Here is a 26822-nt window from a genome sequence, read left to right as displayed (position 1 = left end):
GAGCGCACGCTATTGACTTTTCCACAATTTGACCTCAGCTTTGATTGATTACACTACTGACTATCTCTGTGATCAGACCTCAGCATTGCTTGCCACAGCCCATGGATTGCTACCAGCCCTGACTCAAGCCTACCAATGGATGCCTTATCAGCCTACTCCCTGGACGTGTACTTACTAGGCTTTGGCCTATCTTTGCTCGAGCGCCCTCAGTCTGTCTTTATCTCATTGGTGCCTGAGTTTCCAGAACCTTACCCAGTCCAGAATAGGACTAATCCATCCCTTACCTGCTGTCTCTGGGCTGAACCAGCTTCTCTTACTTTACTACCTCGAGGCCCTCCTAAGTCTTCCGGCACCCAAAGGCTCAACCCGCGGGGAACGAGGGCTGGTATAGGTGAAGCTCCAGCTGCCTCTGCCTATCAGCCCACTCCACCTGCCGATGGTGGGAACCCGTAGGTCCTTGCCTACCGGTTGCATCAACCCCACCTCGGCCCAAGGGTCCACCTCCAATGCAACAAATTCAAATTAATATATATCATAAAATGCTTCTCTAAAAAATATACAACCCCACTGGCAAATCAATAATACATCACAAAAATCCAAACACAAAAAACATATAGAGACATATATTATATTATAATCTTTATTAATATTACAGAGAAAATATTTCCCAAACACTTTTATCTAAAAAGTTTTCAAAACACACACACAACCTAAAATTCCCAACAATACATTCATACCATTCACACTTCCCTTCATACACATATCCACTAAAAAACCTTGTTACCCCAACCTCTTATCTTGTATATTAAATTTTTTCAAATATTCTTATAATTTCAAAATGAATTTTTCACAAGCAAAAAAAAACTTTCTCATTAGCTGACACATGATCACTTTGTATCAACAATTATATTTTTCTCATATTTTCTTCATCTTCCTGATCTTTTTATATCCTCTTCATCCTCTCAACATGTTTCGCCTTTTTACAGGCTTCTTCAGGAGAGCATTTAGGATTTTTTCTGCTGATCATAGACCATATAATTGTTGATACAAAGTGATCATGTGTCAGCTAATGAAAAAATGTTTTCTGCTTGTGAAAAATTTATTTTGAAATTATAAGAATATTTGAAAGAATTTAATATACAAGATAAGAGGTTGGGGTAGCAAGGTTTTTTTTAGTGGATATGTGTATGAAGGGAAGTGTGAATGGTATGAATGTAATGTTGGGATTTTTAGGTTGGTATTCCTTGGGTGTGTGTTTTGAAAAATTTTTAGATAAAAGTGTTTGGGAAATATTTTCTCTGTAATATTAATAAAGATTATAATATAATATATGTCACTATACGTTTTTTGTCTCTAAAAAATATGGCATTTCACTTTTTCCTAAAAACCTTAATATCCCTATTCCATAATTCAGGGGCAGCATACAAAAACATACACTTATGAGTCAACTGTAGTCTTGCAGTACGTAACAAAGGCACTGTTAACAAACTTTTACCTGTCGAAAGTAGAATCCTATTAGGAATATAGTAGATAAGCTTATTTGCCAAAACACACTGTTTTTCCATGCAAAAGTTTATAAATCGAGACTATTTTAAAACATGATCTCCATTTAGCTGGCAACCAATGTAAAGGTACCAGCACTGGCGTGATATGCTCAAACAATAGAATTTTTAACAATAACAGTACAATTTTGTAGCAACTACAAAGCTCGAATATATGTATCAGGTAATCCCACAAATAAACTGTTAACAAAAATCAATTTATGAAAATACAAATATTTGCAATACAGTTCTAAAAGAGTCATGCAAGAGTTCTCACCAACAGCAGAAGAACGGAGCATATAACACCTATACTCAAACAGTTACACTGGCTGCCCATTCATCAAAGAATCCAATACAAAGCTTTAACCATTGTACATAAAATTATCCAAAGCAACAATTCCAACTGGCTAACTCTACCCCTTCACCTCCACTCTACAGCAAGGAGCCTTCGCTCATCAAACACTGGACTCCTACAAACACCATCACAAAAAGAAAACACACAAGTTATCAACAAGAGAACGAACGCTATCACCTGCTGGACCCACCCTGTGGAACAAGCTCCCCCCACAGATCTCAGAACAGACCCATCACCCAATCCTTCAAGAAAAAGCTCAAAACCTGGCTATTTCTCAAAGCCTTTGCTGCAATAACATGACCGAACTCCCACACCAGAACAAACCCCTAGAGCCCAGTCAACAACCAGCCCCCTATCAACCGACATATCCCTTACTATTCTATTAACCTCTCACTAACCACTGAGACTCCAATGTAAGATATTACGTCCGGTCCTGACCACTGTAAAATAGAAGCTCTTCCACCTTGTCCTAACTGTAAGATGTAAATCCTGCGCCTGACTACAATATGATAAGAGTTCCTTTCACTTTGACCTCCATTAATGTTCCACTGTCTCATTAATCATTTCCATGTTCCATTCATATCCCTTGTTAACCACTTCCATGTTACAATTGTTCAATGTATTAGACAAATATTCAATGTATTAGACAAAGGAAAAGCCTGATTTCCTGTATTTTATAGTTGAATGTAAACCAATATGATATGTAAACCAAACACCGATATAGAATAATAAATAAATAAATAAAAAGCTCTTCTTATTACATTTTGCAAACAAGGTCTCATTGTTAGTTCAATATCTAAAATTACCCCTAGATTCCTAGCTTCAAAAACTACTTGTAGAGCTATCTTGTGAAACACTACCAGATCAAATTTAGTTGTTAAAGCAGTTTTCCCTATCCACATCAAAACAGTCTTGGTTATATTTAGCTATATGATAACAAACTATCATTAATCATTTATTTCTTGCATTATCCTTTGAACATTTTCATCATGAAAACATCCCTTCTTATCCCACGGTACAAAAAATTGGATTTCATCAGCATACTTACAATGTATCACACCCATCTCCTCCAATTTCCTTGCCAATGAATTCACATTAATAATAAACATAATTGCAGATAATGCAGACCCTTGTGGTACCCCAGACTCAATTTTAACTCTGGATGACTATCTTTTCTCAGCATATATCCACTGGTATCTCTCAGATAAGAAAGAGACAAACCACCTTAATATAGTCCCTGAGAGTCCTATCTCTTGAAGATGAAAAAGCATCAGATCATGACCTACAGTATCAAAGGCAGAGTTTACATCCAATTGGACTAACACCTCTTCTTCACCACGATACAAAATCACATTTCCACTGCCTGAAATCTTTCTAAACTGCTGCATGCTTCATAACCTGGCCAAAAACAGAGGCATGCCTCCTCCAGAGGAACTACAAGATCATCTAGATGTAGAGGAGGAGATACACAACCTGAGTGAGGAGGAATTGCAGGATGTACATCACCAGACATCCCCAGGCTATATGGGAAAGGAACTTTCTGATACAAATACATTGTAGACAGTGAAAGTGCATTTATTTACAGGGTATGCAAAGATTACTTAGAAAGTGAAGGTACATGTATGTACATGGAGTGTCAATGGACTCCCTTGTCTGGCCTCTTTTTCAGGGCACAAGAAGTGCTGGTTCCTTAGCCTGGCCCAATCTAGTGCTCCTTTGCAGTGGTTTCTGACCACAGTTTATGCTGCCTTCTAAGGACCTGGGACCTGAGAGTGATGGCACATCGAGATAGCTCCTGGAGGAGCCTGGAGTGCTTTCAGACAGCTGAAAATATGAACTGGCCACAGTGGTGGGCCCATCCTCATCATCTCCACAGTGGAGCATCTCTCTCTGGTGGTGGCAGAAGAGGATGTTGAATAGTCCATGGGGCAAGTAGGACTCTGGCCTAGGGAGGCACCATCCAGGGTGGTGGTGCTGCCAATGCTGGTGGAGGCTGCATCCATGGAGGCATCAGATAATACAGAACTGGTGGGGGCTATGGCTGGCAGTGGGGGAAGCCTCTGTAGTATCTCCTTCCACCTTACAGTCTGGGCAGACTCTGCAGTATCTTGCTTCACACTGCATTTTTATACGAATTCCCCATAGTTCCTGCTGTTCACCCTGCATCTCCTGCCACATAAATTGCATTTATTCTTGGACCACATCCCTCAAATTATGCATGTCATGATGGAGGCAACTGATATCTTCCACCACTCGGGCATTCATGTCCAATATAAGCCTCTTCACTGGAATGGTCTATATCTCCTTATCCTTCTGAGACTTGAGGTTCTCCACAGCGGAGCTACCCTCCTCTGGGTCAGCTGTGTGTCACCAGAACTGTGATGTGTGTGATAGAGTCAGTGTCCCTGAATCTCCATCTCCTTCTCCTCCTCCTCCTCATGGTTTCCATGATCTGTCACTGGGTGTTCCTGTGCTGCTCCCTCCTCCTATTCACCGTCCTCTTCTGGGCTAGCAAACAGCATCTGAGAGCACTACCTTGTCTGTCTAAGGCCATGGGGTCTCGTGGCATCAGAGTCATCACTTGGCTGCTCCCCTGCAGAAAAAATTAGTGTACATACTTTTAATATACATGCTATTTGGCCTTTTATCATCACACTCACTGGACCATTCTTTCTGCATAACCAAACAGCTTCATGGGCCCTATGCTATTGCCTCCAGTTGTGGAGTAGAGGAAGCACCTGCTTAAAATGACAGAAATAATTCACTAATTGATATGGCTCATACACAGGGTTGCCAGTTGACTCCAGATTTTCACTACAGGTTAATGTAGTCCTTGATGTAGCCAATAGCTTCCTGGGAGTTGTAGTTCTGTCTTCCATATTGCATTCCTTTAAAAAGCGTCTATGCTTGCACTCATTGAAAATACCTCACCCAATGGAGAAATGGTGTACCACCATTGCATACTTATACTAAGATGGCATCTGATAGGCTAAATCTAGTAATACTTATGTCATACTGAGGGAACTCTGACCAGCCAAAGCCAGATTCAGTATGTAGGTAAGGAGGTGGGACATATTTCAAGGGTCACAATATGTGAGCCCCCTTTACATAGTGGAAATGGTACACAAGAAAGTTAATGCAAGCACTGAAAAGTAGAGTAACCATTTAGTGGCTCAACATTTCTGGACAGGATGATCCAATCTGGTTTTACCAAACTGCATGCAGTGATTAGCATTATAGTCAGAGTTCCCACAGAGAAGTCATCCAAACATTTCACTCTATAGATTATACAAGTGCTTGTGGCAAGCCAGTACTGAACTGATTTCAGGGAAGTATAGAAGAAAGAAAGAGGTTCCCTTAAGCTGAGGACCAGTGTACAGGAAAGTACTACAGATAGGGTAACCAGTCTGGGAATGCTCACAAGAGTCTGAGCATTAAAGGCTACCTTAGACTGTAAGGAGAGTGGATATAACTTAGAACAAAAACTTTAAAGTGTCACTTATGGAGGGAGGAGCCAGTTTGGAAGTGATACCTCTCCCAAATTCCTGACCAGTGTACTGGGCATGGGGGTGACATGAAAGTGGGTACTAATAGCTTGTGTGAATACAAATAGGGTGGCAACAATATACAGAACAGTTTCCTTCATTTCCCAGCGATCACTCAGTAAAGTATTTCATTTTCTAACACTTCACCGGTGTGCAGAGTGTTTTAATGCAGAGATTGCCTCCTGAGTAGGAGAAGTCTCTATGATGACAATTGCATTATGGCAAATATCTTATTTGTGTTTCCCTATTATGCAGGAACCCTAGGTAGTCATGAGGCTTTGGGTGATGCAATGACCCTCCCTGTATAGCCATGTGCCCTGGACCTTTACTGGATGGTGACCACTTAGAGAAATGTATGTTATTCTTCATAGTTATAGTCACAATATACATGTAAGCAATTTATATAACTTTCCTGTAGAAAAAGTTCACCTGGCTGACCTTCAGCTTGCAAGGTGTCTGACTGTTATATACCTCCCACAACTGTATTTGATATGGTGCTGAACACCAGTTATTCTGCCATGGAAAAGGTGATCTGATGGCAGGCCCCCTCGGCTCTCATCCTGACCTGCTTTGGCTTCACCAGATGTCAGAAGTCCCACCGTTTGTGGCTCAGGATTTTTATGCTGCAATTTTTGTGAAAGACTGCATTGAGCCTGTAGTGGATCTTCTCCCAAGTCCTCTTCTTCTTTCATGATGTCACTCACCTGGACTCAGGGCAACAGCGGAAATGCTGGATCTTCATGACGTCACAGACAAGAAAGTCCACCTTCCCTACGTAGGACGCTAGGCTGCCTCAGTAATGCTCCACTCCTTCCGAACATGATGTAAATAGGAAGACATTCACTGGGAGCAAACCCTTTATATGCACATATTTGTGAGACTGGAACACATTTGTGCATATAAAGGGTGGGATTTATGCAAGTAATTATTACATATGCATATTTTTAAAATAGATAGGAAATATATGTGTGCTTGTTATTACTCGCCTACTTTGGTAAAATGTACATTTGTTCAGCCACTATATTGCAGTGGCTTACCTTATTGTTCTACCTGGAAGTGTACAGGATTGGTGTATTAAAGGGGAAAGCAGCAGAAACCATCTCATCATGGATTTTAAGAACCTGCACACTGTTCATCCCTATAGCTTTCAATGTGGGTGAAACTTGAACTAGCTCTGCCTGTCCCTTATTACTTAAAGCCCACCCCTATCCCATCATTTGATGTTTCATCAGGATTTGAAAAGCAAGGTCTGGGTGGATGGTGAAGTAAGCCTCAGAATTCAGCCTGAAATATATTTTTCTCTAGCTTTTATTAATCTTAAAACCTGGTTGTTCTTATGTAAGGAACATAACCTGAAAGCAGCACCTATGTACCGGTGAGTGCCTGTTATAAAATTGGGAGGCCACACCCATGTGCGCAAGCAAGGATGAGGGACTTTCGCAATTTCCACGCAGCGATGCAATCGGGCCTTCCCCAGTTCCCTACCGCCCTACCTACACTTCCTTCCTCTTCCCCTCTCCTCCCCACCCCCTAAACCCTATCTATCTACCCTTTCATTTTTTTGTTTTCATACTTATTTCAGGGCCCAACCTGAAGTAAGTTGTGCAAGCCGGCCACCTACCGGCGCGTGAGTCTTCGGAACAGCATGCAACGATGCTGTCCCAGCCTGCCCCAGCACTTCCTGCCCAGAACACGCCCCCCACACCCCCCCCCCCCCCCAGCCCACTCCTTCGAGGAGGCCTGGCACTTGTGCACATACCGGGGTTTATGCGCTTGGCCGGGCCCCTTCATAAATTCGCTCAGCACGTGCAAGGCCTGGCCACACATGTAAACCCCGGATTTTACAAACTCAGGTCTTCTAAACTCCGGGCGTTAGTTTCTTCTGGGTGTCTGTGGCTTTATTTACCGTGTGAAGTCTTTGTGCTATACTTAATGTTGAGAAGGGCAGCACCTGAAGAAAATTATACTTCTGTCCCAGCTTCAGGTGATAGGCAAGCTATGATGACCAACAGCAAAAATTGCTGTGTGAAGGTACTAACGGATTACAAGTGGTGGAGGAAGGAGAGAGACAAGGTCATTGATAAAGCTAAGAGTTCCTGAGAGTTCACAGCTAGGAGGATTTGTGTGAGAATCCTTCAAGTGATCAGAATCCTACATGCATCAAAACAGACAGGGCAAACCAGTCTTCTTACAATCATATTATCAGTGAAAGTTGGGTCTGCATTCTCTGCTATAATTGCGGGCATACTGATGAAGGGATTACCAAATGGAAGCAGGGAGTCTTGTGCTGGTTATCTGAGCGTACAAGGGACCATAGCCTGTGTAAGCAGGGTAAAGGTTAGGACAGTAGCTATAAATCAGAAACTTGTAGTCATCCAGCTAGGCCATCATCTAAGTGAAGTAAAAAAGAATGCATTTTTTTTGCTTCACAACTGGAGGTTGTGGGACATTGAAGAGATTTAGTTAAATTAGCATCCACAGCTCATTCAAACACTTCTATATGACACCTCTAAGATGTGCCTTGGTGGAAAGGGCCATTTCATGTGTTCCTCTGGTCCCCCTATGCTGTGCTATTACTAACAGAGAAGTCATCCGAACATTTTACTCTATAGACTATACAAGTGCTTGTGGCAAGCCAGTACTGAACTGCTTGGCCCTTTGAAAAGGTAAGATGGGTCTTCCCAAACATGTAAGTAATGTCGCCCCATCTTTGCTTTTTTATACATCACATTAGCTTAGAAGGAAACCTTAACTATTTAGCTGAGTGCTATTCTTCACCCCCCCTCCCCCCATACACACACACACACACACACACACACTCAAGCAGTCCACTCTCACCCTAACCAGTAGCCAGTTGATCCCCTCTTTCATGCTCTACAGTCTGTAGAAGAGCAACCACATCCTCCCCTTCAGCATCACCATTTTTTCAACCTTTGTCACTCCAGATTATAAGTCTATATCCCCAGTTCCTGTCTCTTCCCCAGCTCACCACTCTCTATCTCCCTTCAGCCCTTTTCACTTTCTCCATCTGATCCATTCTACCCCAAGGCCTTCTTATAGCCCCCTCCCCCCCTTTTTCTCTGTCATCCCCTCCATCTCACTCCTTCACTATTTCCTCCTCACTCACAGCTCCCATCCCCTAGCAGGTTAAGGAAGGCATCAGGAAGCTTGCCCACCTTTCATCCTAGCAAGATTCTGCAACATTGAAGATGTGGCAGAATAAACCTGTAGGAAAGCTTGCGTCATCTTTATGCTGCTTAATAACGCCGCACAGAGGCTATAACACTGGAGGATTACAATGGCGTTACAAGGCAGCGTTATATAAAATCTCCCTTCATCTATTGTTCTCTTTTATGATACAAGGCCTTTTCAATTCAAATGTCTGGAATTTCTGATGCCTTTATCCAACTGTTAAATTTTTCAGGCCACCCCCGCCATTTCAAAAAACACTTTGTTCATTCCTCTCCCTTTTACCTTTAGAACTTTATCAATGCGGTATTTTCTATCCTTTCGAGGGTTGGCTTTCTGTAATTCTTCAGGATAAAAAGAACCTTGAATGCCTTCCTCACCATAATCTTGTATCTTATACACTATTTTCTGCTTCCTGTTTAAAACATCTGATATTATAAATATCTCATCGGACCATGTTTGTTCGTAAAACATTTTCAAATTTCCATTTAGTTTTTGAGAGTCTAACATGATCCCTCTTTTTAAAAAAGAGCTTAACAGGTCCATGTTTGTTGTTTTCGCCATAGATTACTTTCCAGAACTGCAGAGTTTGAGTCTATTACATCAATGGGGCTGACCTGTATTGTTCTGTGAAAGCTGTGGTTATGACTATTCACAAAAGCCTGCAGCACATCTTCATACTGAAAAGTGTTGTGCGCTGTAAAGTATTGCCACAATTTGGATTTTAGGGTCCTGTTAAAGCTCTCCACAACTGTTGCCTTAACATCACTGCTGATCACAAAATGATGAACATCTCTGTGTTTTAACAAATTCTGCACGGAACTATTCAAAAACTCTTTAGCCTTGTCTGTTTGCATTTTATTGGGAGTACAGCCACCGTTAAATATATTTTGAACATCCTTAGCCACTTCATGAGCTGTCTTTGTTTTTAAGCTCACAACCCACACATTTTTAGACAAGATATCTATTATTGTCTAGAAGTATTTGTACCACTGTTATAACTGGAAAAGGGGGTCAGATCGACCAGATCAGCCTGCAATTGTACATCCACGTCTGACATGATTTGTATTTTGGGTTTTTTTTAATGTATCCTAGCAGGTCTGTGTAAAGAAAAAGCATCTTGATCTGTAAACCATTCAGTTACTTGTTTTAGGGTCACTGTTTCATTACATGTTTTAACAGCCTGAAAAAGAGGATTTACCCCACCAAAATTTCTTATTGCGCCAGGGTCATAACAAATTTGCTCGTGTATGGTTGTAAACACAGAGGTTAGTATTTAAAAAAAAACAAACCTCAAGCCTTGTTTTATTTACTTTTACATGTCTGAGTTTTCTAGCCCCCAAACCCCCATACCCTGTTATTAATCTTCCTTTTTACATACTACAAAAGGATCTGCTCAAATTTCACCCTGCATGCCAGCCAAGCAGGGTATTGGGGCATGCATTGTTACACTGAGGGGAGAAGGAAAGGGGAGAAAGTTATCCCTGTCACTGTGGACAGAATGAGAGAGAACTTCCTGCTATGTCACAGCTAGTAACTTTTAAATCCGGGATCAGAAAGTCTCGTTTCCGGTTCTATCGGCAACTAGAGGAGCAATGTTTGGACTTCCCGTGAGGTCATCAAAAAGTGGATAGGGTCCATTAATTCTGTTGCCATTAAAAATGAAAGGGACATTTCTGATGATGTTCCAGGAGGCATGTTTTTGAGGGTGGGGGCTAAGTAGGACTTCCAGTGATGTCATCAAAAGGCGGTCAAGGGTAATTTCCAGTGATATTATAGGGGGTGTGGTTTGGGGCTGGGGAGTGTATTTTGGGGATGGGAGTGTGTTTTGCTTAAGGCTGAGCATGGGAGAAGCCTCTTGATGCAATTCTTTAGGATGGGAGGGGCTTGGGTGGAGGTATGATCTGGGGTGGGACATGGGCAGGGCTATGCTCATTCACTTCTATGGGAGTGGGAGGGCATGGGCAGAGTTTGGGGATGGGGTAGGCAGGGCTTAGATGGAAGTGAACACTGATTGGCTGATAGAAATTTTGATTGACAGTGTACCTATTATAAAATATACAGAAATATCCAAACTATCAAAAGATAATTTGTTCCTCTGCTGATCATCATCTACTCAGGTGGCAAATCGATTTTAACAGTCATAGGCACTGCCTCTGCAAGCACTTTAAGAATCTCTGTTAGATACATTTTGAACATTTTCACAGTCAAGACAAATGATAACTTAGGAAAGTCACAATCCAGAGGTTCCATCTCCTTAATGTCTTTTCTAAATTCTCAGTTTTAATATGCAGGGTCTCATGGTCTTTAATCAAACTATCAGCCGTATCTTGGAGTTTCTCCAATGTTTTTTGGTGCCATCCTTTGCCAGCTGGTACAGGTATTTTCCCTGTTTCTGTCATCTGCCTGTGTTGCCCCATGCCAAATTGCTAGAAAGATGAAGAGGATATGGTGGCTTTGAAATGAAGCACTCATCAACATTATGCAGACTTAAAATGTTTCCTATAGAAAGCAATGGGGCTTTTCTTTGAAAGTTCAATTCTCCAAACATACTGACCCAATGTTTTCAATTTTTGTATGTGTCTGAGATATTCATATTTTCTTCCAAGGTGTCAAATTTGGTGAATTAGTGTCCCTTTTTTCTAGAGTTATTGTGCCTACAGACAGATGGACAGACAGAACTGATTCCTATATTGCGTATATCATGCAATATCATCACGATAGAGGGCTATTGCAGTGATATTTTGAGATATACATGATATTTTGCATCTCCCCATCCAGATATCCTCCCGTAATACAATGCCCTACTTTGCATGCAATTTACATGCATGAATAATGTAAATGTATGCATAGAAGGTCAGTACTAGTCAATTTTATGTTATTATTTTATTTTGGTTAACTGAGAAAGCCAGTTTTTGTGGCCCCAACACTCCCAAAATGTAAAAAAAAAACAAAACCGCATGGTGATGGCCCCAGCCCCCCTTTCCCCTCCTCAAAACACACAAAATGTGACCCTGGCCCTTAATACCACTACCCCCATCTTCCCAAAGGCAAGATCTCAACCCCCCACTCCTGGCCCCCCTGAAGTTACACACTCAGGGGTAGATTTAAAAAAAGTGCGCCTTCGCGTTCTTTTGTTGGCGCACCAGGCGCAAACAAAAGTACGCTGGATTTTAGTAGATACGCGCGTAGCCATGCGTATCTGCTAAAATCCAGGATCCGCGCATGCAAGGCTGCCGATTTTGTGCAGCCGGCGAGCGCCAAGCCGCGCAGCCTGCCTACATTCCCTCCAAGGCTGCTCCGAAATTGGAGCGGCCTCGGAGGGAACTCGCTCTCGCCCTCCCCTCACCTTCCCCTCCCTTCCTCTATCTAACCCACCCCCGGCCCTATCTAAACCCCCCCCCTACCTTTGTCGGGGGATTTATGCCTCCCGGAGGGAGAAGTAAATCCCCACGCGCCAGCGGGCCGCTAGCGCGCCGAGACGCGACCTGGGGGCGGTTCCGGAGGGCGCGGCCATGCCCCCGGACCGCCCTGGCCGAAACCACGCCCCCGGGCCCGCCCCCGAAACACCGCGTCCCGCCCCCAAAACGCCACGCCGATCGGCCACGCCCCCGACATGCCCCCCTCGAAAAACCCCGGGACTTACGCGAGTCCCGGGGCTCTGCGCGCGCCGGCAGGCCTATGGAAAATAGGCGCGCCGGCGTGCAAGGCCCTGCTCGCGTAAATCCGGGCGGATTTACGCGAGCAGGGCTCTTAAAATCCACCCCTCAATTCCCCCACCCCCTTGGCTCCCCCAAACTAACACAACTCCCATCCCCCAGCCTGATCCGAAGTAACACACACAATATCCCACCCCTGTCACCAAAAGTCAAGACCTCAATTCTCCCAACCTCCAAACTAACACACTTAATCCCCCACCTTCCTGGCCCCCCAAAGTCCCTACATTCAAACTCCTCACTGACCCAAACACAAAAAAAAGGATCAGGACCCTCCCACCATCCCCAGCTCCCTTTCCCCACCTCAGACCCCACTCCAGACCCTCCCCTATACCTTGAATTGGATCTCGTATCAGGTCAGCACCATTTTCTGAGAATCCAGTGTCATATTTGGGCCTAGGCCATGGTTTATGCATCGGTCCATGGCCTATGCCTTGGTGAGACCCCAGCCTCAGGCATAGTCCTAGGCCTAGGCTCTGGTGCTGGGCTCTAGCCTAGACCAAGGCCCTTGCTTTGGGTCTCTACCTGAAACGAAATGCGAAAACCAATGAAATTTTGTTGGATTTTCAGTCATTTTGCTTTGAAATGAAATGAATTAGGAAATTTCATCCATTTTCCTATTTCATTCCTTCCAAATGCCCATCCCTTTGCTTTCAGCTTGTTTCTAAATTTCAGGTAGTTTGTTTCTCCCCTCAACTCACCTGGAACTGCATGCCAAATAGCGGGACCTGCAAAGGAAAATAATGTATCCCTAGATTCTTGTAGCTCATAGTCCTTACAAAAGAAGGAATTACAAGTAAATTTTGAGTTGTTGAACATAATTCCCTGAATAGGGAATACATTTCTATCAAATTCCCAAGATACTGCTTAACCTCACTGAACACAAATCTGTGAACTAATGTAAAGATCTTAAATTTAATTCTTTACTCCATGGGAAACCAATGCAATTCTATTAACCAATGAATAATTCTAAACCTGTATACTGCTCTTGCTATTGTTCTTGCAGAAGGATTCATTATGAGCTATAGACACATTCACCAAAAGAAGGTCCAGCCAGACAAATCTGATTGACTTTTTTGATTGGGTGATTATAAGGAAGAGTGCTTGATGTGATTTACTTTTATATCAGCAAACTTTAGATACAGTCCCGCATAGGAGGCTTATGAATAAAATGAGAAGCTTGGGTATGTGTACCAAGGTGGTGGAGTGGATTATTAACTGGTTGATCTACAGGAAACAATGTGTAATCATAAATGGAACCCACTCTGATGAGAGAACAGTGTTAAGTGAAGTGCCTAAAGGATAAGTTTTGGGATCAGTTCTGTTCAATATCTTCATGAGCAACATTGCAGAAGGGTAAAAAGGAAAGGTTTTCCTTTTTTGCAGATGATACTTAGATCTGCACAGAGTGGAACATGCCTGAAGGAGTAGAGGGAATGAAAAATGATTGAAGATTTGGCAGCTGCGATTCAATGACAAGATGTGCAGAGTCATGCACTTGGGGTGTGGAAATCCAAAAGAGCTGGATGTGATGGGAGGTGAAAGACTCTGGTGCATTGTCTGGTGATCTGAAAGCAGCAAAGCAATGTGACAAGGCAGTAGCTAAAGCCAGAAAAAAGCTGGGCTGCATAGAGAGAGGTATAACCAGCAGGAAAAGGGAAGTGATAATCCCCTTGTACAGATCCTTGGTAAGGCCTCACCTGGAGTTCAGTTCTGGAGACCATTTCTCAAAAAGGATAGAGTCAGGATGGAAACAATTCAGAGGAAGATGACCAAAATGGTGTGGGGTCTGTTTCAGAAAACCTACAAGGAGAGGCTGAAGGATCTAAATATATACCCTGGAGGAGAAGAGATATGGGGAGTTATGATACAGAACTTCAGATACCTGGCAGCTATTAATGATGCGCAAACTTTGAACCTTTTCCACTGGAAAGGAAACAGAAGAACTAAGGGCCACAGTATGAAGCTCCAGGGGGGGATGACTCAGAACCAATATCAGGAAATATTTCTTCATGGAGAGGGTGGTGGATGCCTGGAATGCCCTCCCAGAAGAGGTGATGAATATAAGAACAGTTAATGAGTTCAAAAGGGCATGAGACAACCATTGTGGATCCCTAAAGACTTAAAGAAAAAGAAGGTGTAACATTTCTGCATGGGGTTGGAGCGATAGTTACTACCCTTAACAGAGCACATGGGAGTAATATGCATGGAGTGGCAGTTACTACCATAAGCAAATTGCTGGGCAGACTAGATGGACCATTTGTTTTTTATCTGCTGTAATTCCTTTGTTAATTTTTTTACTATGATACTTAGTAATTTTTTAGGTAATGCAAGAGATGTAATGTAAATAATTTAAAACTAATGCCTGAACCACTGTTCTAAAAACTTCTTTAGAAATAAAATGTTGTGATTAACTAGGTAGAATGCTGCTGACACATCCAACTGATCTAGCAAAGCCAGACAGCAGAAGAAGACCAAATGGCCCATCCAGTCTGCCCAGTAAGCTTTCACACTTTTTTTTTTTATTTCCTCATACTTATCTGTTACTCTTGGCCTTTAGTAAGCTTTTGGTTCTATTTCCCTTCCACCCCCGCCATTAATGTAACCTTTTATTTCTATTTTCCTTCCACCCCCGCCATTAATGTAGAGAGCAGTGCTGGAACTGCTTCTAAGTGAATTATCTAGCTTAATTGGTTAAGGGTAGTAACCACCACAATAAGCAAGCTACTCCCACGCTTATTTGTTTACCCAGCCTGTGCAATTCAGTCCTTGTTGGTTGTTATCTGAATATAAATCCATGTTTCTTCATTCCCCCCTGCCACTGAAGGAGAGAGCTACTCTGGATATGTATTGAAAGTGAAGTATCAGGCTTAATTGATTCGGGGTAGTAACCACCATAACAAGCAAGCTACACCCATGCTTATTTGTTTACCCAGACTGTGTAATTCAGTCCTTGTTGGTTGTTGTCTGATTAAAAAATCATCTTTTCTTCATTCCCCCCTGCCATTGAAGCAGAGAGCTACACTGCATTGAGAGTGAATACTTCCTTACTCCTTTCCCATAAATATGGAAAAATTGAAGCAGGAGATTTATTTATTTATTTATTTATTTATTTATTGTTTTTGTTATACCGAGTTTCATGACAGGCATCACATCAACCCGGTTTACAATTAACAAAGTGTGAAAGGCATAACGTAGCGTAATAACAATATTCTCAATAAAAACCTTGAACTTTAAATACAGGGAATCAGAAAAGGATGTGAGAAAGTTACAAAAAACAGGGAAAATTAACTTGGAACTGGAAGGGGGGAGATAAAGGAACAGAGCAATATTTACATTTCAGCCAATTAGAGATATAGAGCAAGCTGCTTCCTTAAAAACCTGTTAAGTTCCAAACTAAAAATCCAGGAGGAAAGCAGGTGCGTTGGGAAGATAAACAGCTAGGACCCACCATCTGCATGTTCCCACATGGGGGAGCAAAACCCAAACCTCTCTCACTTGTTTCCTCATTGAACCTCCCCAGCTTAATGGTACACTCCTTCAGCAACAGGAAACTAAAGGTCCCTTTCTTTTGTTTTTCTTTAAGAAGCATTCACCTATCTAAACTAAACCCATTGTGCTATAAATCTCTAACAAAACCTGGATCTAATTTTATCCATTCAGGGCTACATCTCCCTAGTACTACTAATACTAGTATAAGCTATTGATATAACTCTGCCAGATGTTTGCTGCACTATATAGAAGCACATAAGAGCTTACAATTCAGTTAAGGCACAAAGCTAAGAGGGACAAAACAACAAGGTTTGGGTTAATATCTGGAAAGGTATAACTGGAATGAAACAGAACCAGGTTATTTTTTAGGTGGAATTAATTGAGGAAAGCTACAAGAAAATCAGGCCTCCACCTACTACTACAAATCTATATAAGAAATGAAGGGAGTGCTGTGGGTGAATGTGGATGTGAGGCACTAGGGCCTAAGCTAAATGTGTACTTCTAAAAACAGATTAACCGCTATGCAAATTAAATACATTCTTTCTGCATATAAACCACCTAACAGAACTTAGAAAACAGTATTAATCTGGCATCTAAAGCAGTAAATTAGAGAAAAAGTTTCCTGGGAAAGTTAATTCAATATTGCTGTATAGTTATATTTCGTTTTCATATTAAGTAAAGTAGTTGTGACATAGTAACATAGCAAATGCCAACAGAAAAAGACCCAAGTGGTCCATCCAGTCTGGCCAGTAAGTTTTTGTTTTTCTTTAATTTTCTGGGTAGTAACTACCACTTCATGAAGATTATCCCATGCCTTCTGTTAAGTGTAGTAACTGTCGCTTCATGCAAGTTACCCCTTATCTTCATTTTTGTCCTTTAGCTGCTAGGGCAGGGTTTCCCAAACCTGTCCTGGGGACCCCGCAGTCCGGTTTTCAGGATATCCACAATGAATATGCATGAGATACATTTGCATATGCTGAGTCTCCATTGTATGCAAATATATACACCGACGATATCCAATTAATCTTACCCATCGATGATACAATTGAGAAAACATTAAACATTGCCAACATGTATCTAGATACCATCAAATAGCTACTAAACCAAATGGAATTAATAATCAATATAGAGAAGACAGAATTCCTACACTTAGAACGAAAAAATATGGAAGTTAAACAAAGCCCAATCACACTCAAAAACAACCAACAAATATTACTTGTAGAGAAAGTACGGAATCTAGGAGTAATAATTGACACTGAACTAAGCTTAAAACAACACATATCTCTGAAAGTAAAGGAAGGATACGCTAAACTTATGGTCCTCAGAAGACTCAGACCACTCCTAACAACTGCTAACTTTCGATCAGTACTATAAGCATTGATATTTGCAGGCACTGATTATTGTAATGCACTTCTACTAGGTCTACCATACACCTCACTAAGACCACTGCAAGTTTTGCAAAACACAGCAGCAAGAGTTTTAACCAGCAAAAACAAAAGAGAACATATCACGGAAACACTGGCTGAACTACACTGGCTTCCGATCGAACAAAGAATCCAATACAAAACATTGTGCACCATACATAAGTTAATACATAACAAAAATGCAGACTGGTTAAATACAGCCCTCCGAGTACATGTCCCTAACAGAAACCTAAGGTCAGCAAACAAAGCTCTCCTGACTATACCATCAGTCAAAACAGCAAGACTAACACAAGTAAGAGAGAGGGTACTATCATTGGCAGGACCCATACTATGGAACTCCATGCCCTTGGATTTAAGGTTACAAAGAGACAGCAAAACCTTTATTTATTTATTTATTTATTTGTTTGTTGAGTTTTATATACCGTTATTCGGTTGAGCCATCATAACGGTTTACAAAAGTATACATTTATCTAGTAACTGAGCAGTAATATGAACGTTAAACATATTCTTAGTAGTTGGGTAGTGGTACAAAACCATTTAAAGCATTTAAACAATAACAGAGATATGGATATCAAGTCCAGAGTGAATTATTAGGTTAGAAGGGGAGGGCATGCAAGTACAGGGAGAAGGGGGTGAATTAAGCGGTAAACAATTGAGAGTTCATTTGAGAGTTGGGATGATTAGATGACTTAAAGTCAGTGAGGAATTTGCGGAACATTAGTGTTTTTAAGTCCTTTTTGAATGTTTTTAGGTCATGTTGGATTCGTATGAATTTAGGTAGGGTATTCCACAGTTTGGGTGAGGCAATTGAGAAGGCTCTTTCTCTTGTGGTTGCCAGATGCGCATCTTTGACAGGGGGAATGTTTAGGTAACCAGAGTTATTGGAGCGTAGGTTTCTTGAGGGCTTTTGAGGGATTATGTTTAGTGAGTTAAGACCTTGATTATCATTGTTTAAGATTTTGTGGATTATTGTCATTGATTTGTAGGCAATACGTGCGTTGATAGGGAGCCAGTGAAGTGAGGTCAAAATTGGTGTGATGTGTTCACTTCTTTTTGTTCCAGTTAGGACTCTGGCAGCTGAGTTTTGTAATATTTGGAGTGGTTTGAGGGATGAGAGAGGTAATCCAATTAGTAAGGAGTTGCAATAGTCGAAGGTGGAGAAGATAAGAAGTTGAAGAACAGTTCTGAAATCATGGGGGTTGAGAAATGGTTTTAGGTGTCTTAGGGTTAGGAGTCTGTGGTATCCTTCCTTGGTTTTGTTTGTTATGTGTTCTTGTAGGAAAGCTCCTTGTCAATGGTAATTCCGAGGTTCCTGGTGTAGTTGGTAGGGAGTATAGTTATGATATGTTTGTCAGGAATTGTCAGGGGTGGCAAAGTTGGATTAGGTTTTTTATCCATGAGTAATATTTCAGTTTTGTCAAAGTTGATTATGAGTTTAAGGGAGTTTAGTAGGTTTTTGATTGAGATAAGTAGTTCCGAGGTTTTCTTGTATGTGTCATCAATCGAGTTTTGTATGGGAATGAGGAGCTGAATGTCATCAGCATAGAGGAAGTGTGTGATTTTGTATTCTTTTAGTAGTTGGCAGATGGGGAGAAGGTAAATGTTGAAAAGGGTGGCTGATAAAGCTGATCCTTGAGGGACACCGGTGTTGAGGTTGATTGATTTTGATAGGTTGTTATTGATTGATACTTGGTAAGTACGATCAGACAGATAGGAAGAAAACCAACGTAAAGTATTGCCAGTTAAACCAATTTGGGATAGTTGTTCCAATAGTATTTTGTGGTTCACTGTGTCAAAGGCGGCTGAAAGGTCGAGGAGAATGAGTAGGAATTTTTCTTGTTTGTCAAAGCCTCTTAAGATAATGTAATTTAGTGAGATGAGGAGAGATTCTGAAAACCTGGCTATTTAAACAAGCTTTCCAGAAAGAGAAGGGAGAATAGAAGCCAGGGATGGGCAAAGCACGAACAATTAAACAACCATACACACTGTAGAAATTCACTAAGTGTGTAGTTTTTAAGATATAGCACACCATTACTAATGGATAAGTTACATTTGTAAAATTTGCTCTGTAATTAAAACTGAGAAGGAAAGACATGGACATGATTAATCACATTTAACAACGAACATTGATAACAAACTATGTTACCGAACCTTATGGCACCTATGTAAATGGACAAATTGTAGTATCATTACTTTTATGTGCCTTAATGCAAACCGTTGTGACGGTCCCCACCAAATGATGGTATAGAAAAGACTTAAAATAAAAATAAAATAAATATATCTCATGCATATTCATTTTGGATATCCTGAAAACCCGACTGGCTGTGGGGTCCCCAGGACAGGTTTAGGAAGCCCTGTACGAGGGATTCTCTGTGTTTATCCCAAACCCTTTGAATTCCATTATTGTTTATGTCTTCACCATCTCTTCCACGAGGGCAGTCCATGCATCTGCCACCCTTTCCATGAAGAAATATTTACTGACTTTATTCCTGAGTCTTCCTCCACGGAGCTTCATATCATGACCTCTAAGTCTACAGCTTTCCTTCCATTGGAAAAGCTCTGATTCTAAAAATAGTTTTGAAATATGAATAAAATATATCCTGGGAATTCCATCATAGCACTGTTAGCAGACACATACAATTGAAGGAGAATGCTAAATTGTCATTAACAAGCCAAACTCAACCTGGATCTAACCTTTGCCTTGTTTTTTTCCTCTCTTAGGCAGAGCAGCTGGCAACACTTTGGATTCTGTTTATTGTCACCATTGTTGGAAATTCCATTGTGCTGTTTCTAACTTGGAAGGAGAGGAAAAGAAAGTCTCGCATGACTTTCTTTGTTACCCAGTTAGCAATCACAGGTAAGGGAGAATGGAATTTGCTACTATTTTGCCCATCCATGCACGTAAAGGGCTTGATTCTTCCAAATGTGTTTTGGCCCCTGGAAAGCAAACAGTAATTAAAAAAAAAAAATCAGATAAACGGACATTTGGGAGATTTTGACCAAAAAAGAAACTTGTCACTGATAAAAGTTAGACTGTGCAGGAGGAGTCATAAACACCTACTTTCTGAAATCTATATGTCTTTTAATTGCCTCTGAAGCCCATAGATCTAAATATATTTGCTTCTCTTTAAGAATGGTGCATCTCCATTGGGAGGGTGGTCATATCTGTGCAATATCTGTTATTTTCTATGGGCATTGTTTAACACTTGCTAATCTCCACTCGTTTGTTTTTTTTTCTTTTTACACAAACTGTAGCAGCAGTTTTATCTTTCAGCATATTCTTAAGAAAAGAAAAAATAATAATTCATTGCTGTCATTGCTTCCCAGGATTCAATTAAATGTCCTGTATCCTTTTCTGTCTGCCTGTCTGGTACTTTCTTCTTGTCATGCTATGGTCAGATGATGAGTAGGTCAAAATAGTGCATCAAGCAGAAAGCATCTTACTCAATACACAGGCCACAGAACTGTGAAACAACAATCTATTTGTTGTAGCAGAAATAAAAATGAAAAAAAAAATGTCCAAAAGCTTTCAATCAAAGTTAAAATGTAGCTAATTGAACTGCCATGCACCATCACCCATTCTTAAAAATGTGGATTATGAATATCACTTCAGCCTGCATACCTACCACATACAATTGAAGAGAGCTCTCAAGATCCTACGTACTGTGCATGAAATAAATAGCAGGTAAACTGCAAGGAGGTTGTTCAGATAAGAAGATCCCTATTGGAATAGATACTTCACTAAAGAACATTTATAAACTAAGCCTTTACTACGGTACTTTCATGGGTATTTTTTGGCGATACACTACTACATGCAAAGGATGCAAAACACATTAGTAAGGAGGATACAACCCCTACTATAAAAGTAGAAAAAGTGAGAACAAGAGGGTGGAAACCTAGGTGTGAAGAGGAAAACAGAAAGGTCAATTGTAAAAGCCCGGCATGCACCAAAACCAGGAGATAAGCGCACAAGTCGGGCCGGCGTGCACAGAGCGGATTTTAAAAGGATCCCAAGTACACACGTACTTACTGCTATGTGCACAAATGAAAAGTTCTAAAAAATGGCGTGGAGCGTGGTCTGGTTGCGGCATGGGCATTCCTGGATTTCACATTGAAATCTGAACGGAAGTACTTACATGCATAGGCGCACGCTGGGGTCCTCTGCTGTGTAACTTTACTTCTGCTATGGATGACGTGTAATTTATAAAATAAAGACAAATAGACAGATTGGTGGTGTTTTAAGGGTCAGGGCTAACAGGCGAGAAGGGAGGCTATTGATCTAGGTTGAACTGGACATGATAAAACAGATAACGGCATCAACACGCATGTCTTTTAAAATCCCCCACTTATGCTATAGAAGCGGCATTTGCATGCATAGGCATGTGTCCAATTAATATTGCGTGCACATGTGTGAGCAGTCAGGCTATTTTATAATATGCATGCATATTCGCACGAATAGCAACTACACTTATGTGAAAATTCTGAAAGTCTATTTTTTCATTGTAGTAAGGGGAATTCCAGAATTCTGAGAGGTCTGTAATCATCATATATGTCTGGCCAAGTTTGGCACTTATGTTATAAAATAGCCACATCCCTGGGCATGGGTCGAAAAATGTGTGCACACATGCACCCGCGTGCCTATTTAAAAGTTACCATCAGAGGGAATTTGTAAAGTATATTAATTAGTTCTGGTTGAGTGGATCTGCTGTTCCTCCTAGCCACATCTTCTGAATTTCTGTCAGAAACCAATGGATCTTGGAACTGGCTGGTCAAGAATATGTGGCCTACTGGGCAGATGTGACCTCAGCAGGAGACAGGAGGTGGCAGAGGATGTGGCTTTACCAGTGCCTGGCATGCTTCTATTACAATCCCAATAATTTTTTAAGGGCGGATTCTTAATCACCTGCACCACTTCATCCTGACCCTGTGGAATCCCGCTTCCTGGAAGACCAAAGTAGACAGCCAATAGCATGACTCCATTGATTCCAATTGTATACAAATTCTTAATTGATACTCTTCAAGGAAGGCTGTATGCTATTGTTATATGCTTATTATATGATGTAATATTTCCATCAGGCCTATGAAATGTCTATCATATATTTCCCCTCAATTCAGTTAAATATATCTATCCCATGTGATATTGGACTGCAATTTAAAACAGAATGGACTGAGAAATAACTGAAAGCAGACTCTTGTCAGAACAGCTGATTGCTCAGAGAGATAGAAAGTGATCAAACATATAAAAAGTAATTGAAAGAACATAACAGGCACATCGGTATGAATGAGACAGTGTCAGAAAACCAATTTCTTTACATTGTACTGAACATACAAGGTATATGACAGATAAGTGATAAATTAAAGAGAGGTGATTTGTAGGTAAATAATAATCAACCTAGTCAGGGAGTTGAGTTAGAGAGAGAGAGTGAGATAAGTGTGTTATTGAAACACTGAAATAACTCAAAGACTCAACCTCTAAGCTGCTGAAGGACTTGAGGATTGTTACAAGATTTTGAAATAAATAGTTTATGGACCAGTTAGGTATGATAGTACCAAGACTTCAGTATAAATTTAATAAATTGAATATTGCAATTAAAACTATAAAAAGATCTCATATTCTTTCAATGATATCCTAGAATAAGGAAAAATTAATTATTCTGAATGTTAATTAATAAGAAATAATGTGTGGCAAACAATCTATTGGTCAATATTGTTATGGTTTTGATGAATTGATGAACCCCGGGCCGAGGTGAGAGATGTCTCCGCCCACAGGGAGAAACCCCGTGGGCCTCACCGTCAGTAGGCATGGTCTCAGCGACGTAGGACACAGCTGTGAGAGAGACTTTATAAAGGAGAAAGATAGATCATGACCCAAGGAATAAACACAGTCTTAGTAAATACAGTGGTCAGGATGATGATGTATATACGAAGGTCCTGGTAATGGCCTGCAATGCAGGGCACACCCGGGAATTCCTGTAGGCTGATGTAATACCTCTGAGTGCAGATCCAGTAGTGGCCCGCAGCACAGGGTATGCCGAGGAAACTGTACTGTAGAAGACAAAGAGGCAGAGGTCGGTGTTACAGGAACAAGGCCGAAGACTCAGCGTAGGTCAGGAGATGAAGTATCCTGAGGCACAGATAGTGTAGAGTGAATGTACTGAAGAACGGTAGTGGCCCGAGGAATGGGGTACACCATGAAATCTTCAGTAGAGATGATAGAAGTTGGAGAATGTACTCACATAAGGAAGTCCCAGTAGATATAGTCGAGGAGTGGGTCAGGATGTCCCAGGCAGGAAGACCCTCCGAGGAGCGGCTAGCCAAGACACGGAAGAGCCCCCAAGGAGCGGGTACTCAGAGCGTTAAATTGCCCGAAGGAGAATCTGGAACAGAAGATCCAAGTAGAGTGGATTAACAAGCGAGAGAACTCCTTGCTAACTAACCTTAGCAATAGGCAAGTCCTTATAAGTACACAAGCGGTGTTGACGTCATCGGGAGGGGATGTCCCCAAGGTTCCCAACATGCTGTATTCATAAGGAGGCCCTGCACGCATGCGCACACGTGCCTAGGTGATGCCGGAAGTAAGATGGCAATCGGCAGCGCCCATGCTGTCCCAGGGATGCCGGGGAAGTCGGCGTTGGTCAGCAGAGGCTGCCATTCTCCCAATGATTGACGGTGCAGGGAAAAAAGAGGTGAGCTTGAGAAGCTGCAGCCACCTGCGACCAAAGAGTGCAACAAACATCTCTTAGTAATATAGAGAGTTTTTAATTATATATACATACGCCAATATGGTACATATTTTTCAAGTATACAGTCACAATCACAAAATCCTTTTGATTTTGTGTACCACATTGTACCACATTGGTGATTGTATGTATAATTAAAAACTCTCTATACTACTAAGATATATTGACCAGTAGATTGTTTGCCACACATTGGGCCTCATTTTCTAAAGTATCGCAGGCCTGCGATACTTTAGGTAATGAGGGGCGGGGGGCCGAAACGGGGGGCGGTCCTGCACTAGCCATTACCTTTTCGTTGTCAATGGCGTCTTTGCGGAGTCAGCCCCGGTGACACCCCGACTCCTCCTCTTCCAGGGCTGACTCCGCCCCCATCTTGGTATTGCACACGATAAGGGACTTTTCGCGTGCGAAGCGTCCCTTATCGCGTGTGATCCGTCTGGAAAATGACCCCCATTATTTGTTGTTGTATATTCTCTACATGTATGTGCTGTTTACTCCGCCTGCCTTGTTTGTTAACTAGTTAGACCAGAATTTCAGGATATGCATGAGTAGACTTGCATACAATGGAGGAAGTGTCTGAAATTTGGTGGGGGAGAGAGAGAATCAAGTCATGGGTCCATTGTTGCCTTTTTTTTCTTTTTTTCTTATATTAGTGCTGCTTAACCAGATATCTTTGAAGATGTTCAGTTAAATAAACACAGCTATTCCTTTAAATGGAAACTTTGTAGTTTGATGTTTTGCTGATTTGATTTATTAGTATTAATATTATTTAACTCTTTTTTATATTGACATTCATGAAACATATCATATCGGTTCACATGGAACATGGGTATTATAACATTAACATTAAAGAAAAAGATAAATTACAATAAACAAGGGGTTATGGGAACTTAGGTAACTGAAAGTGCAGATGACAGAGGTTTAACAATATAAACTTAACAAAATAAATACTGGTTGTGCCATGGATCACATATAGAACACTCTATAAATATAGAACTTATATTCAAAAGAATGTGTGGCTACAATGCAATGCAGTGGCAACACTGGAAGAGAGGATTAACAGATGGATACATGTGTAATTTATTTTGATTCTGTATGTCATGTTATTTGATGTAACTTGCAAGATTATATATGTGAACTGTAAACCGCCAAGATTTTCAGATCGGCGGAATGTAAATTGGTCTAAAATAATAATAATCTTCATCTTATTTTAACGAATAACAACTACACTTACGTGAAAATTCCGAAAGTCTATTTTTTCATTGTAGTAAGGGGAATTCCAGAATTTTGGAAGGTCTGTAATCATCATATATGTCTGGCCAAGTTTGGCACGTAGCCAAACAAATGCCAGGATTTGAAAATTCCACTGATCTGATCACTCCTGACATAGCCAAACAGGTTTTTATCTGGCTAAAAACATATTCAGCGATGTCAAGGGTGGTCCCATGATTATAATGGAACATGCACAGATATGGTGAAGGACCATTTAGACTACCACATGAGATCCTGCCAGAGAGTTGTGATCTGGATTGGCCACTGTTGGAAACAGGATACTGGGCTTGATGGACCTTTGGTCTGACCCAGAATGGCAAATGTTATGTACTTACACAAGAAAAAGTGAGACTGACCTTTTAAAAGTGGCTGTTGCATTCAGGATTTTAACCAGTTTTTTACACATGTAAGAAGTTGTTAAATGTATTTAGTTTTCTGACAGAGAGGCTGAAAAGGGTCTGCTGAAGCTAGTTTTCCTATTTTTCCCCAAGCATTGCAATGTTTTAAAAGTGTAAAAAGTGTTCCAAGAAAAAGTTATGCTGCTGCTACAACAACTGTGTTGCGATGTAGACTTTAAGACATATGCCACTAGAAAATTCATAAATATATCTGAGTTTGCAAGAGAAGAATAAGATGCCTGTATTTATTTGGGTTTATGGGTGTTTGTGTAAAATGTCTGTGGGCAGAGTGGAAGGTGTTAGAGCAGCTAGGAGGATACCTTTCTCTGCTTTTCTCCAAATACCTTTTTCCAGGCTGGAAGAATAATGTTCTTGCTTTCTTTTTTTTCCCCACTGAATATCTGCCCAATGTCTGCATTTACACAGTTGCTATTCTGCAGAACAGGAATATTTTCAGCTCTTTGCTCTCCAGAGTCCAAAATGTAGTTAGGTGAATCACAATTCATTTTTCTTTTTATCCTTCAGGTTTAGAATTCAAATAGTTCCTGGGAGGTTAGTTGGGCTCTGGCAGACATGAGACTCTGTTAATAATTTCACTAGAGCAATGACACAGGCTAATTGACAATTTAGAAGAATATGAGATGCTGAGCTGTGTTCTGATATACTGTGGTAAAATAAGATAAGAGAATGTCTTTGTTCTCCTTGAGAACAATGACTTCTGTTTGTGTTAAACAGGGTTATAGCACAGCAACACAGTCACTGCTTGCTATTATCCTATGCAGCTCCTGCACTGCATCTATGCTCTTTAATCCTTTACAAGTTATACAGAAACTGCCTGACAGAGGCACCTAGTAATGGAAACATGGCCAGACATGTGTTGTTCAGATTCTCTAAAACAGCTCCAGCACTAGGGATGTGAATCGTTTTCCATATCGTCTTAACGATAGAAATCGTGTGGCAGGGCAAGAAAATCGTCTTAGGCACGATTTTTTAGTTAAAAAATCGTTAAAAATCGTTTTTTCCGATTAGTGCGCACTAACGGGAGTTAGTGCGCACTAACTGAAAATGATACAATTTGACACTTTTCAGGTCAGTTAAGGTCAGTTTAGGAATGAATATGTATTCCTATTGGCTGCCCTCTTATTTATTCATG

This window comes from Rhinatrema bivittatum, chromosome 2 (assembly GCF_901001135.1).
Source record: "Rhinatrema bivittatum chromosome 2, aRhiBiv1.1, whole genome shotgun sequence".
In the NCBI taxonomy this organism is placed as follows: domain Eukaryota; kingdom Metazoa; phylum Chordata; class Amphibia; order Gymnophiona; family Rhinatrematidae; genus Rhinatrema; species Rhinatrema bivittatum.
This window is presented reverse-complemented; position numbering follows the sequence as displayed.